The 14,136-nt window shown below is 41.1% G+C and overlaps 2 non-coding genes across 2 annotated transcripts; both read left to right on the top strand.

The window, feature by feature from the left end:
• The first annotated feature begins 3,945 nt into the window (after positions 1–3,945).
• Positions 3,946–4,017, top strand: trnad-guc (transfer RNA aspartic acid (anticodon GUC)). Its single transcript has one exon. It is a non-coding gene; the product is annotated as a tRNA-Asp (tRNA).
• Positions 4,018–4,306: 289 nt separating this feature from the next.
• Positions 4,307–4,378, top strand: trnad-guc (transfer RNA aspartic acid (anticodon GUC)). The gene has a single exon. It is a non-coding gene; the product is annotated as a tRNA-Asp (tRNA).
• The last annotated feature ends 9,758 nt before the right edge of the window (positions 4,379–14,136 follow it).

The following is a 14,136-nucleotide window of genomic DNA, read 5'->3' as shown; positions in this document are numbered from 1 at the left end:
TTATTAAACATCAGGTCAATCTCGCCCAAATCTCTGTTAGTTAATGACTTAATTGGGGATTCTAATATTCATATTTTGGCCCTGACTGAAACTTAGCTTCAGCAGGATGACTTTGTTAGACTTAATGAATCCACACCCCCAAGTCACGTGAATTTTCACACAGCTAGAAGCACGGGCCGTGGAGGGGGGGTGGCAGTAATATCACACTCTTGTTTGGGTATGAGCCCAAAAAGTAAAGCTAATTACATTTATAACTCCTTTGAAAGTCTAGCACTATCAATTATAGACGCTAACTGGAAGAACCAAAAACCAGTTCTTTTCATAGTGGTTTACCGTCCCCCTGGTCCCTACTCACAGTTTTTGTTAGATTTCTCTGACTTTTTATCTAGTATTTTGCTAAGCTGGGATAGAATTATAATTGTAGGGGATTTTAATATACATGTCGACGATGAAGGTGACTCCCTTGGTAAGGCCTTTAATGACCTACTAGATGGGACTGGCTTCATTCAAAATGTAAATAAACCAACTCATAGTCACAAGCACACCCTGGACTTGATTTTAACCTACGGTACGGAGATTAGTGATCTTAGTGTCCATCCCCACAACCCCGTACTGTCTGATCATTTTCTAATTACCTTTCAGTTTGTGCTTCAAGATAATCCGCCACTAGTGACTAGAACTCAGATGAAAAGGACATTAGGTGATCACTCTGTTTCAGAGTATAAACAGATAATTCAGCCTATATTTGCCTCCATGTCATCTAATTATGAAGGAGTGATGTCCGGCCTTGCTGTTAATGACGAGTTTGTTGATCGTGTTCTGTTTACGTTTTGTACCACCCTCGATGTCGTCGCTCCCTCCAAATTAAAGTTTGTCAAGCCGAGACGAGCCTCTCCCTGGTATAATGCTGAAACACGCTCTCTTAAACAATCAACACGTAAATTAGAAAGACTTTGGCGCCGTTCCAACACAGAGCACACCCTCTCTGCCTGGAAACACAGCTTAGTGACATATAAGCAGGCCTTGCGTACGGCTAAAACCAGATATTACTCATCCTTAATAGAGGAAAACAAAAATAATCCTAGGTTTCTGTTCAGCACTGTAGCAAGGCTGACAAACAGTCACACCTCAATAGAACCTTATATCCCAACCACCCTTAGCTGTGATGACTTCCTAAAAATTTTTAACAATAAAATCGCAACTATTAGAAATAAAATAAATGAATCACTTCCAATTATTAGGTCTGATTAAGTGCAGACAAAGAATTCGGAATCTCCTATAAACCCCTCTAAAATATTAAATAACTTTACCACTGTAGACCAAATTGATGTGACTTCAATTATAATGTCCTCCAAACCATCAATGTGCCTCCTTGACCCAATCCCAACCAAACTTTTTAAAGAGACCCTGCCTCTAACTATTGACACTATCTTAAATATAATAAATACCTCATTAGTTACTGGCTACGTGCCGCAGTCCTTTAAATATGCAGTTATTAAACCGCTCTTGAAAAAACCTACTCTTGATCCTGATATTTTGGCCAATTATAGACCTATTTCTAACTTACCATTTCTCTCCAAAGTCCTTGAAAGAGTGGTAATTAAACAGCTCTGTCAGCACCTACAGGACAATAGTTTATTTGAACAGTTCCAGTCTGGCTTTCGAGCTCATCATAGCACTGAAACCGCATTAGTTAAAGTAACTAATGACTTGTTACTTGCCGCTGACGTTGAATTAGTCTCGATCCTGGTTCTGCTGGACCTGAGCGCAGCCTTTGACACAATCGACCATAATATCTTATTGCAGAGATTAGAATGTGACATAGGCATTAGAGGAGCAGCCCTCTGCTGGTTTAAATCATATTTATCTAATAGGTACCAGTTTGTCAATGTAAACCAGCAATCATCATCGTACTCTAGAGTTAGTTATGGTGTGCCGCAAGGATCTGTCCTCGGGCCCATCTTGTTTACGCTGTATATGCTTCCTCTAGGTAATATCATCAGAAAACATAGCATTAACTTTCATTGTTACGCTGACGACACACAACTGTATTTATCAATTAAACCTGAGCAGGTCAGGCAAGTAGAAAAACTAAGCGCCTGCGTCCGAGATATAAATACCTGGATGAGCACTAACTATCTTCTACTTAACCCTGAAAAGACAGAAGTCCTTATAATAGGCCCGAAAAGTGTTAGAGACTCTTTATCTGCCCAGATAGTCACTCTGGACAATGTAAGTGTAGCCTCCAGCGCCACAGTTAAAAACCTAGGAATTTTATTTGACCCTGACTTATCGTTTAAAGCACACATTAAACAAACCTGTAGAACGGCTTTCTTTCACCTGCGCAACATCGCCAAAATTAGAAATATTTTATCTAAAAGCGATGCAGAAAAATTAATTCACGCGTTCGTTACATCGAGATTGGATTACTGTAACTCCCTACTTGCAGCTTGTCCTAAAAGCTCTCTAAAAGGTCTTCAGCTAGTCCAAAACGCAGCAGCAAGACTTTTAACAGGAACCAATAGAAGAGAGCACATCACCCCTGTGCTCCAGGCACTTCACTGGCTTCCAGTCGAGTTTAGAATTAAATTTAAAATACTCCTTCTTACATTTAAGACCATTAATGGGTTGGGGCCATCTTATCTCACCGATGCTCTGGTTCCATACCGCCCCAACAGAACACTCCGATCTCAGAATGCAGGTCTACTGGTAGTTCCCAGGGTTCATAAAAGTACTGTCGGAGCTAGAGCCTTTAGCCACCAAGCCCCTGTTTTATGGAATCAGCTTCCAGCTAGTATTAAAGAAGCTGAGACAGTCTGCACATTTAAGATTAGATTAAAAACGTTCCTATTCGACAAAGCTTATGGTTAGGCTAGTTGAAGTCGGAATAGACTCACAGCTTAGTTTAAGCTGCACTAGAAGCTATAATGCTGGGGGGCAGTACAGCCGCTGAGTTCTATCTCCTTTTCTTACTCTACCTACCACTTGTCTTACTTTATTTCTATTTTCCAATGTTAATATCTAGTTGTCTAGTCTCTTCATCACTAGTCACCCGGTGTCCCCTTTCCCCCCTCCCCTCTGGGGAGGGGCTATTTTTCAGCTGCAGCCTCCTGACTGTCCGGACCCCTGGCTGGATAGACGTCCTCGCTGCTACCCCCGTCTCATCTAACTAGAGGGACCTCTTCTTGCTCTTTTACTCCACTGTATTTTTACGGACTATAATTTCGCTTGCTAATTCCCATTAGCCGTTCTGGGGTTCCTGTCTATCCGTCCTGGGAGTGGATCTCTCCTGACAGTGGTACTCCCCAAGGTTTCTCATTTTTCTCCCAATTGACTCTGGAGTTTTTGGAGTTTTTCCTTGCCGGCATGGAGGGTCTTAAGGATAGGGGATACCCAGGACTTGAACTGTATCTATTCATCTTTGTTGCTTCATTTATAATTGTGTATCATATTGCCTCTGTAAAGTCCTTTGAGACCTCTGTTGTGATTGAGGGCTATACAAATAAAATTGAATTGAATTGAATTGAATTGAATTGAAACTGCCTTTTCTGCTCAGACTCGATGAAAGCTCACCTTCTGCCTGTCACGCATAAGACTGGGGTTCGATTCCCCGACGGGGAGTGTATCTTTGATAACTTCTCGAGTGTTCATATGGGCTGTAGTGCCAATAAATGCCCCACCCATGGATTACAATAATTACATTTGTCGACTGAGGAGAAGAACACAATCCACTCATTGTGCAGCTCTGTTAACCTCCTCTTCAAGGCACACAGGTGTCAAATGATTATATTTCTTTGCTACAATAGTGGTCCACTTACTGAAACTGCCTTTTCTGCTCAGACTCGATGAAAGCTCACCTTTTGTTTTGTTGGCCATTATCACTAATTCATCATTTCTACCACTGCATACCGCACGCTGTGGAGCTATCTCACTGACCCAACAGCTTCCTCGTTAGTATAGTGGACAGTATCTCTGCCTGTCACGCAGAAGACCGGGGTTCGATTCCCCGATGGGGAGTGTAACTTAGATAATTTCTCCAGTGTTCATATGGGCTATAGTGCCAATAAATGCCCCACCCATGGATTACAACAATTACATTGTGAAGCTCTGTTAACCTCCTCTTCAAGGCACACAGTTGTCAAAAGATTATATTTCTTTGCTACAATAGTGGTCCACTTACTGCAACTGCCTTTTCTGCTCAGACTCGATGAAAGCTCACCTTCTGGTTTAGTGGCCATATCACGAATTCATCAGTTTTACCACTGTATACCGCAAGCCGTGGAGCTATCTCACTCACCCAACAGCTTCCTCGTTAGTATAGTGGACAGTATCTCTGCCTGTCACGCAGAAGACCGGGGTTCGATTCCCCGACAGGGAGTGTATCTTTGATAACTTCTCCAGTGTTCATATGGGCTGTTGTGCCAATAAATGCCCCACCAATGGATTACAATAATTACATTTGTCGACTGAGGAGAAGAACACAATCCAGTCATTGTGCAGCAGCTAATGATTATATTTCCTTGCTACGATAGCGGTCCATTTACTGCAACTGCCTTTTCTGCTCAGACTCGATGAAAGCTCACCTTCTGTCGTGGTGGCCATGATCACTAAATCATCATTCCTATCACTGCATATCGCAAGCCGTGGAGCCATCTCTAAAACTCTATTGACTTCCTCGTTAGTATAGTGGACAGTATCTCCGCCTGTCATGCGGAAGACCGGGGTTCGATTCCCTGATGTGGAGTGTATCTTTGTTTTGACCATGGATTACAACAATTACATTTGTTGATTGAGGAGAAGAACACAATCCACTCATTGTGCAGCTCTGTCAACCTCCTCTTGAAGGCACACAGGTGACAAATGATTATTTTTCTTTGCTACGATAGTGGTCCACTTGTGTGGTCTTCAAGGCATACAAGCGCCAAATGATTATATTTCTTTGCTACAATATTGATCCACTTACTGCAACTGCCTTTTCTGCTCAGGCTCGATGAAAGCTCACCTTCTGTCGTGGTGGCCATAAAAACTGAGTCATCATTTCTACCACTGCATACCGCAAGCCTTGAAGCTGTCACGCGGAAAACAGAGGTTCGATTCCCCGACGGGGAGTATATCTTTGATAACTTTTCCAGTGTTCATATGGGCTGTAGTGCCAAAAATTGCGCCGCCCATCGGTTACAATGATTACATTTTTGACTTAGGAGAAGGACACAATCCACACATTGTGCAGCTCTATCAACCTCCTCTTCATGGCAAACAAGCGCCAAATGATTGTATTTCTTTGCTACGATAGTGGTCCACATACTCCAACTGCCTTTTCTGCTCAGACTCGATGAAAGATCACCTTCAGTCGTGGTGGTCATGATAACTAAATCATCATTTCGACCACTGCGTACCGCATAAGGTGGAGCTATCTCCCGAAAACTATTGACTTCCTCATTCGTATACTGGACAGTATCTCTGCCTGTCACGCGGAAGACCAGAGTTCGATTCCCTGATGGGGAGTCTATCGGTGATAACTTCTCCAGTGTTCATAAGGGCTATAATGCCCCACCCATGAATCGCTACGATCACATTTGTCAACTGAGAACAACACAATCCACTCATTGTGCAACTCTGTAAAACTTCTCTTGAAGGCACCCAAGTGCCAAATGATTACATTTCTTTGCAACAATATCGGTCCACTTACCGCAAAGTGGACAATATCTCTGCCTGTCACGTGGAAGACCAGAGTTCGATTCCCTGATGGGGAGTCTATCTGTGATAACTTCTCCAGTGTTCATAAGGGCTATAATGCCCCACCCATGAATCGCTACGACCACATTTGTCAACTTAGAACAACACAATCCACTCATTGTGCAACTCTGCAAAACTTCTCTTGAAGGCACCCAAGCGCCAAATGATTACATTTCTTTGCTACAATATCGGTCCACTTACTGCAAAGTGGACAATATCTCTGCCTGTCACGCGGAAGACCGGGGTTGGATTCCACGACGGGGATTTTATCTTTGGGAACTTCTACAGTGTACACAATGGCTGTAATGCAAAAAATGCCCCACCCATGGATCGCGACAACCACATTTGTCGACTGAGGAGAAGAACACAATCCTCGTTCTTTCAAGTCAAGAGCGTAAATAAACAACTGATTTTCTGACAAAGATTAATTGAAATTGACACCCAGGTAAACAAGGATAATTCCTGTACCAAATGACTGCTAATTCAGTCTATTTCAATGATTTTAAAATGAATAAATGCGTGATGATTTTGGCATATTCTTTTTGAATCAGCCTGTATAAAAAATGAACGTACAGTATTAGTTCATTTGCTCAGGCTTAACACATGTATTACAATAAAATAACTTTATGATTTAGTATGTATGTATGTATGTATATGTGTGTGTGTGTATATAACATATATTCCTTCATTTTTATCTTATTTTGCGAAATTTTGCAAGGGTTTAGGGTTAATTTAGGGTTAGGCTAACCCTAAACCCTAACTTTTCCCTTCTATAATTAGGGGCCGTGGTCAGTTTGTAACAGAAAAAGTGTGACGATTGCAGGAGTGCCTAAATGTAAAAAAAAAAAATTGTTTTTCAGATAGCCACAATCAAATAACCCTTTCTGAATTCTTCTCGGACCAAAAGTTTAAAAAAAAAATTAAATTATAATATAATATAATATAATATAATATAATATAATATAATATAATATAATATAATATAATATAATATATTAATAACACTATTAATTCCATAGATAATAACCAAAAAACCCTCTCTGAGTTCTTCACAGAAAAAGGCCAGGAAATAAATAACACTATTAAGAAAAAAAAAAAAAAATCAAAATGCTCCCTGGTATTGTTCAGAGGGCCGGACCAAATGTGGAGGCGGGCCGTATTGTTGGGACCACTGGGCTAAACGAACAATTAAAAAATAAATCTGTATTGACTTCGACAAAATTTCGTATGTATTGGTTCATGTGATACACCATTCGATTCAAACCTTTGTTTTCAAAAACTACTAGACTTTGACAAAATTTCGTATGTATTGGTTCACGTGATACACCATTCGATTCAAACCTTTGTTTTCAAAAACTACTAAAGAAACGTTTTGAAAACTTCCAGAATAAATGTCTGGATTTTATTAGCAAATTTAACTTGCAATATTTGAATATAACTTAAATTATATTAACATACACAATAAATACAAAGTTGTTAATAATCTCTTAACCAACCAGGTATGAAAAAAACGAAAGTCTTAAGACCACTCCAAATTATCTAAAAAAAGAAATTAAATATAACTGAAAGAAACCCTTAGTCAGGTAATAACAAAAATAGATCAAATGGAGCCTTCCTTCAGAGAAGACATTACTGCTTTTGTCCACAAGCACAGCCAAACTCATCAAAAAATGAAAGCTCTTTTGGGTTGCTTTAAGACCACATAGATAAAATAAAAATGAAATTTGAGGGAAGGAGGTAAACCTCAGTTCACTACATTTGTTATAGTTTAATTAAAATTAGCAGTAGAAAACACATACAGGAGGACACTTCTCTCTAAGCAGCTTCCTATCTGAGTATTGCATGTTAGCAAATTCACATTTTAATGTTATGCTAACTCTGATGCAGGTTGGACTTTTAGTAACAAAATCAGTGATGTGTTCCCCATTTCCACAACATTTACATATTTTAAATTTATTTACAGTGGCTGCTGTGGCCGGAAAAAAAAAACTAACATCTAATATCCCTCCTCTTCGATAGGGACGGAGGAGGCGGCATGTTGTGGACGTTTTGTTTATATTCAAACAAAGGCTTTCTGAGCATTTTTTAGCCTTTTAAAGTGCTTTTTTGTCGTTACTGGAACACAAGTCTGCCTTATCGCGACTGGAACTGAGGAATTCGGCTAACGGAAGCTACACTGTAAAAATTAACCTACAGAATTTACCCAATAAAGTTGAGGTAACAATTTGCATCTACTTTTTTGGGTAGATTTAATTCCATATACTGAGTATAAAGTAATTGAAATAAATAGCTATGAAATACTTAAAGAAATTGGGTAAAATTTACCTAATGTGTATGTATATATTCAACACATACCTACTCAATAAAATTGGGTGAAATTTACCTAACATTTATGTATGTATTCAACACATACCTACTTAATAAAATTGGGTAAAATTACCTAATATTTATGTGTATATTCAACAGATACTTACTCAATGAAATTGGGTAAAATTTATCTCCATTGCTAGTAGGTAATACCTGATAATTACTAATAGTTAATATTTTACAATTATAATATTACTATATAAATTAATATCCATTAATAACCATTAATTATACACATAACATAAGATTTACATCCCCAAAAAACTTTCAGATGGTTATCATCAACATTTTTAATCATAAAATCAGAGTAAAATGCGATTTCTAAAATATAAAAATATGCAGTCATACAACAAATGACTGAACCATCTTGTTAACATGCAGCAATGATCAACCAAATGATCAAAAAAATACAGAATAACGCAACATTTCAAAGAAATAAACCCGATTGATAACTCAATAAGGCTAAACTCTCACTTCAGCTTTACACAAGTGACTGACAAAATATGCAGTCCAGGTGCATTTATACAACAAATGACTGAACCACCATGTTTACATGCAGCAATGATCAACCAAATGATCAAAAAACAAAAAAAAACAAAAAAAAAACAGAATAATGCAACATTTCAAAGAAATAAACCCGTTTGATAACGCAATAAGCTTACAGCTTAAAATACAGTTTCTCAATAATTGACAAATGCACACATGCAAACTGAACCAAGTTGTTCCTGTGCATGTACAATATCGAACATCTGAATAAAGATAGAACAGATAGATGAACACCAACACTGTTTAGTGTCTGTGCTTGCTCTCACTGTCCGATATAGGATGAGAAAAAAAAAAAAAAAAAACAAATGGAGAGGGGAAAAGGAAGATAAGTTTCCCCTGCTTAGGGGACAATAAACTTGAACTAGACCTTGAACTTGAGGAAGGTCATCCTCTTGGAACTGGAAATGTATGTGTCTATTGCATTAGCTTATTTTTGAGACTGTGTACCTTTTTCAGTAGGTTTGCTCCATCAAGTTCCAAAAAAAGCTTTTGTAAAGTTTGAAACGTGTTCTTCAGCCGCTTTGGATATTCGAGGTTGAGGGCATATTATCAGTCCCATCAGCAGAACACATGCTTTTGTTCGGCTTCCACATCCTTCCATCACTTGGTTCCCCTCAATCACAATAGACACATGTGACGGATCCTCCTCAGCCATGTTACTGTGCATCACGATCACCTTAATGGTTTTATCTGTGAAGTCCTCACATTCCTAAATGTTACAGGAAGAAACAAAAAGCGTACACATTTATTTCAGTATATTATTAAATAACTGTTCAAGTTGCGGTGAAAATTTAAAGGTGTCCTATTTTGAGGAGACGAGAGGAGAGGATCCCTTGAGTTAGTCAATCATGTCTTATCAATATGACATACCTGGCAGTCATGGAAAAGATCTCGTCTTTCACCGAGGTAATCAATTAGGCAGCAGACAACTGCATCCCTCTTCTTCTCAATAATCTGTGTCTGTAGGGAGATACAATTTAGTGAAAAGACAGTGTAACTCAGAGATTTACATAAGACCGAATTCCTTCAAATCTAAAACATTTTTTTTTAACATTTCAGATTGATGTTAAATTGTAGTTTGTTAAGCTAGTAAGGAGCTCAACTTTGTGCACAGCAAAGCAACTGTTAACAAATTATATTATCACTTTTAATTCACTCAAAACTGTTATACAAGAGAAATGATCAGACATGAACGTGGGAAGAAATATATATAAGGGATTATGTATAATTCAGTTAACCCTTGAGAGTCGAAGGACGCGCCGGCGCGTCCTCAGCGCACGTCGTCTTTGAAGCGCCCTCACGTTTTAATTACGTCACCCACATGCCGTTGGTTGGTCTCGTTTTAAAGTGCGGAAGTTGCGGTTTACTCTCGTTATTATTTGAAGTCAATCGACCAACTAGAACGTGAGATAATGTCATTTAAGTTTTATAGTTTTATTGTCCTCTCAAAAAAACATTAAAACGCTGCATGGATCATTTGTTTATGTCTATATTTCCATCATTTCTAGTCCTTTTTCAAAACGGAAGCTCCATGAAAAAAACACAAATCAAACGAACCCTTTCGAAGTCACAGTGGAAGCACAAAATGCGTTTGTTTTTTTAATAAATATAACTGCGGTGCGAGGTTCAACCGAACGAGAGGGAGGAGTGTTCTGAAGCAGCGAGGTGGCGAGCGACGGCCAGTTGGATACTGCTGGATCGAGCAGCGACTTTGTGTGACTTTGACAATGAACGGAAAACTAAATTTAGCGCAAGCAATAGGGAATGGGACGTACTACGTCATTGTTTGGACGCGCCTCCATGCTGGCAATATGATTCACTTCCGGGCCGGCAGAGTCAATGCGGATTGTAACGTGTGGTAGTGCTAAGCTAACTCTTTCGGTGTTTTAGAAAGAAAATATGGGTGCTTATTGTTGCGTTACCGGGTGCAACAGCGTCTCCTACGACAAAAAAAGGGGTTAGGAAAAATGGACTCACTTTTCACCGTTTTCCTGCATGGAGGACCAAATATCAGATCACGAAGGTACGACGGATGGCTGGATTGCAGCGGTTCGTCGGAAAACCATTTATGATCATATTTCTGCTGGAATGAGAGTGTGTTCCTGTCATCTCTACTCTTGTAAGTTGAACGCTTTATCCACTTTTTGTTTCAATACGTTTTTGTTTTTTTACACCGTTGTGTAAATCTGCCTCGGTAGCAATGCTCGCCTACTACGACTCACCTACCTGTTGTGTTCCTAGGTAAACCTGCTGACAACACATCCCGATTGGTCACCATCTCTCTTGGATCATTTGACAAAGAAAATTTGTTCAATGGAGTGGTTCCATTTGTCCTGTGTCGGACTCAAACAAGCCCCTGCAGCAGACGCCATCTGGGTCTGCCCTTCTCGTCGATGAACTGCAGGCTTTTAACTTGTGAAAATGCAAGAACTTTAATGCACATATTTATTCTGCCTGGCTATTTAACTATGGCCAGTGACGTTTTTTTTTTTTTTTTTTTTTTAAACCACTTTGACAAAGACACGTTTCATTGTAATGTTGAATTTATATATTCTATTATTCATTCATTCATTCATCTTCCATGCCGCTTATTATTTTTAAATTATAATATTCTTATTTGCACTTATGTAGACTTTAGACTGTCAATTCAAATAGTGTTGGAAAAGTTGCAATACCTAAAATAGAAATGCAAGAACTGTGAAGTAATATTTATACACCTTTATTTACCTAAGGCCACTGGATGTTTTTTAACTGCTTTGAAAAATACAGGTTTTGTTGTGATCTTGTATTTATATAGTATATAGCTTTTTATAATGTATTATGTATTATAATATTTGCTGCCCCCTGCCAGAGTGTGGGCCATTTTGTACTAAAAGGATTTTAAACTGTCAGTTCAAATACTGTGTTGGAGACTAGTACTTGCAATACTTAAAATGGAAATGCAAGAACTTTAAAGCACATATTTATCCTGTCTGGCAATTTACCCAAGGCCAGTAAATAGTGTTTTAAACTGCTTTGACAAAGACACGTTTATTGTGATCTTGTATTTGTGTATTACTTATAGTTATATAATATTTGCTGCCACCGTCAGAGGGTGGGCCTTGTTTGCACTAATTTAAAGATTTTAAACTGTCAATTCAAATATCGTGTTGGAGAAATTGCATTACTTGAAATAAATCTGTTGCAACTTATCAGTCCCAGTTCTTGTCTACAACACTGTCCAAAAATGGTCAATGCATATTCCATGTCAGGACTGGACTCGAGGCAGGACTCAAATGCAGAGTTTTCTTGTTTAACAAAAATGTATTTATTTTACAATATGGCACAACAAAAGGTCACTCCACAGTGGGAGGCAAAAATCTCATCATCAACACAAAGTAACAAATTAACTCAGAAAAGCTGACAAAATATTCGCGATCAAAAGGCAGGTTCTTCAACAAAAATTCACTTCACAAGGAAGGCAAAAATACTATCAAACGCAAAGCAGCAAACAAACTCAAAAAGCCTTACTAAATTCTTCAGGACTAGGTTCACTTGGTAGCTTTGGCTGTGGACGATAGCAGGCTGGAATGACACGTCAGCGGACGAAGACACTCTGGCACAAAACAAAGGGGAGGCTGACTATATATACACACAGAAGGTAATGGGGAACAGGTGGAACTAATTGGTGATTAGGGAGCACATGAGGAAGGGCAAGTGCTCTGAAACAAGGAGGGGAAGACTTTCAAAATAAAGCAGGAAATAACCATGACACGACAAACCTCACCACGGTGTGACAGAACCCCCCCGTCTAGGACCGGCTACCAGACGGTCCAGGCAAGTTGGGATGGGCTCGGTGGAAGTCAGTGATAAGGCTGGGGTCCAAGATGAACCGAGACGGAACCCACTGCCTCTCTTCTGGACCATACCCCACACAGTCCACAAGATACTGCCGACCCCGACCCCTGGAGCGCACCGCCAGCAGCTTCTTGACTTTGTACGTGGGACCCCCATCGATGACCACTGGAGGCGGAGGAGGAGGAACAGCCGGGACCATGGGACTCCCCACAACAGGCTTGATTCGGCTGACATGAAACGTGGGATGGACCCGGAGGGAGCGAGGCAGACGAAGACGGACAGCCGCAGGACCAACAAGCTTAGAGATCGGAAAAGGGCCCACAAAACGCGGCGCAAGCTTCTTGGACGGAACCTTGAGGGGCAGATCCTTAGCACTGAGCCAAACCCTCTGACTTTGTTGGTAGGGAGGTGCTGGACGCCTCCTGCGGTCCGCGGCTTTCTTGACCCTGTCTCCTTGGCGAAGAAGAACCTGCCGGGCGGCTGTCCAAATACGCCGACAACGGCGGATCATGGCATGAGCGGATGGCACAGACACTTCCTGTTCCTGGGCTGCGAAGACAGGTGGCTCATAACCAAAAACACATTGGAATGGGGAAAATCCTGTGGCTGACGTGGGCAAAGTGTTATGGGCATACTCTACCCAGACCAGGTGTTGGCTCCATGTTGTAGGATTCTGGGAAACGAGACACCGGAGGCCAGTCTCCAGCTGCTGGTTTAGGCGTTCGGTCTGGCCATTGGACTCTGGATGGTAGCCTGAGGTCAGGCTGGCCTTGGCCCCGATTAGGCGGCAAAATTCCCTCCAGAAGCGGGAAACGAACTGAGGCCCCCGGTCAGAGACGATGTCCTTCGGGAAACCATGGACCTTGAAGACATGGTTCATCATGATTTCTGCAGTTTCTTTGGCTGTAGGGAGTGCAGGTAAGGCAATGAAGCGGGCCATTTTGGAAAAACGGTCCACCACTGTGAGGATTGTGGTATTCCCCTGGGAGACTGGGAGCCCCGTGACGAAGTCCATTGATATGTCGGCCCATGGCCTTGTGGGGATGGGCAACGGTTGCAGGAGGCCCATTCGTGATCTTGCAGAAGTCTTGTTTCTGGCACAGACCGAACACGCCCTGACGTATTCCCGGACCTCCAGTTCCATAGAAGGCCACCAGAACCTCCGGGAGATGGCGTGCATCGTTCGCCATACTCCCGGATGACAGGAAAGCAGCGAAGTGTGGGCCCAGTGAATCACCTGGGGGCGCATGGCAACAGGAACGAAAAGTCGATTCTCGGGACACCCCCTAGGTGGTGGAGCCTCACCATTAGCTTGCTTGACCTCATTTTCTATCTGCCAGGTCACCACTCCAACCACACAGGTCAGTGGAAGGATAGGTTCGGGAGCCTTGGCAGCAGGCGCAGGGTCATAGAGCCGTGACAACGCGTCGGCCTTGGTGTTCTGGGACCCTGGCCTGTAAGAAAGGGAAAAAGAAAAACGATTAAAAAACAGCGCCCACCTGGCCTGGCGGGAATTGAGGCGTTTGGCTGTGCGTAGATACTCTAGGTTCTTATGATCTGTCCAGACAATGAAGGGGTGCTCTGCCCCCTCCAGCCAGTGCCTCCACTCCTCCAGCGCAACTTTGACAGCCAGGAGCTCTCGATTGCCGA

This window comes from Corythoichthys intestinalis, chromosome 11 (assembly GCF_030265065.1).
Source record: "Corythoichthys intestinalis isolate RoL2023-P3 chromosome 11, ASM3026506v1, whole genome shotgun sequence".
In the NCBI taxonomy this organism is placed as follows: domain Eukaryota; kingdom Metazoa; phylum Chordata; class Actinopteri; order Syngnathiformes; family Syngnathidae; genus Corythoichthys; species Corythoichthys intestinalis.
The sequence above is the reverse complement of the archived record's forward strand: the minus strand, read 5'-3'. Positions and strand labels throughout refer to the sequence as shown.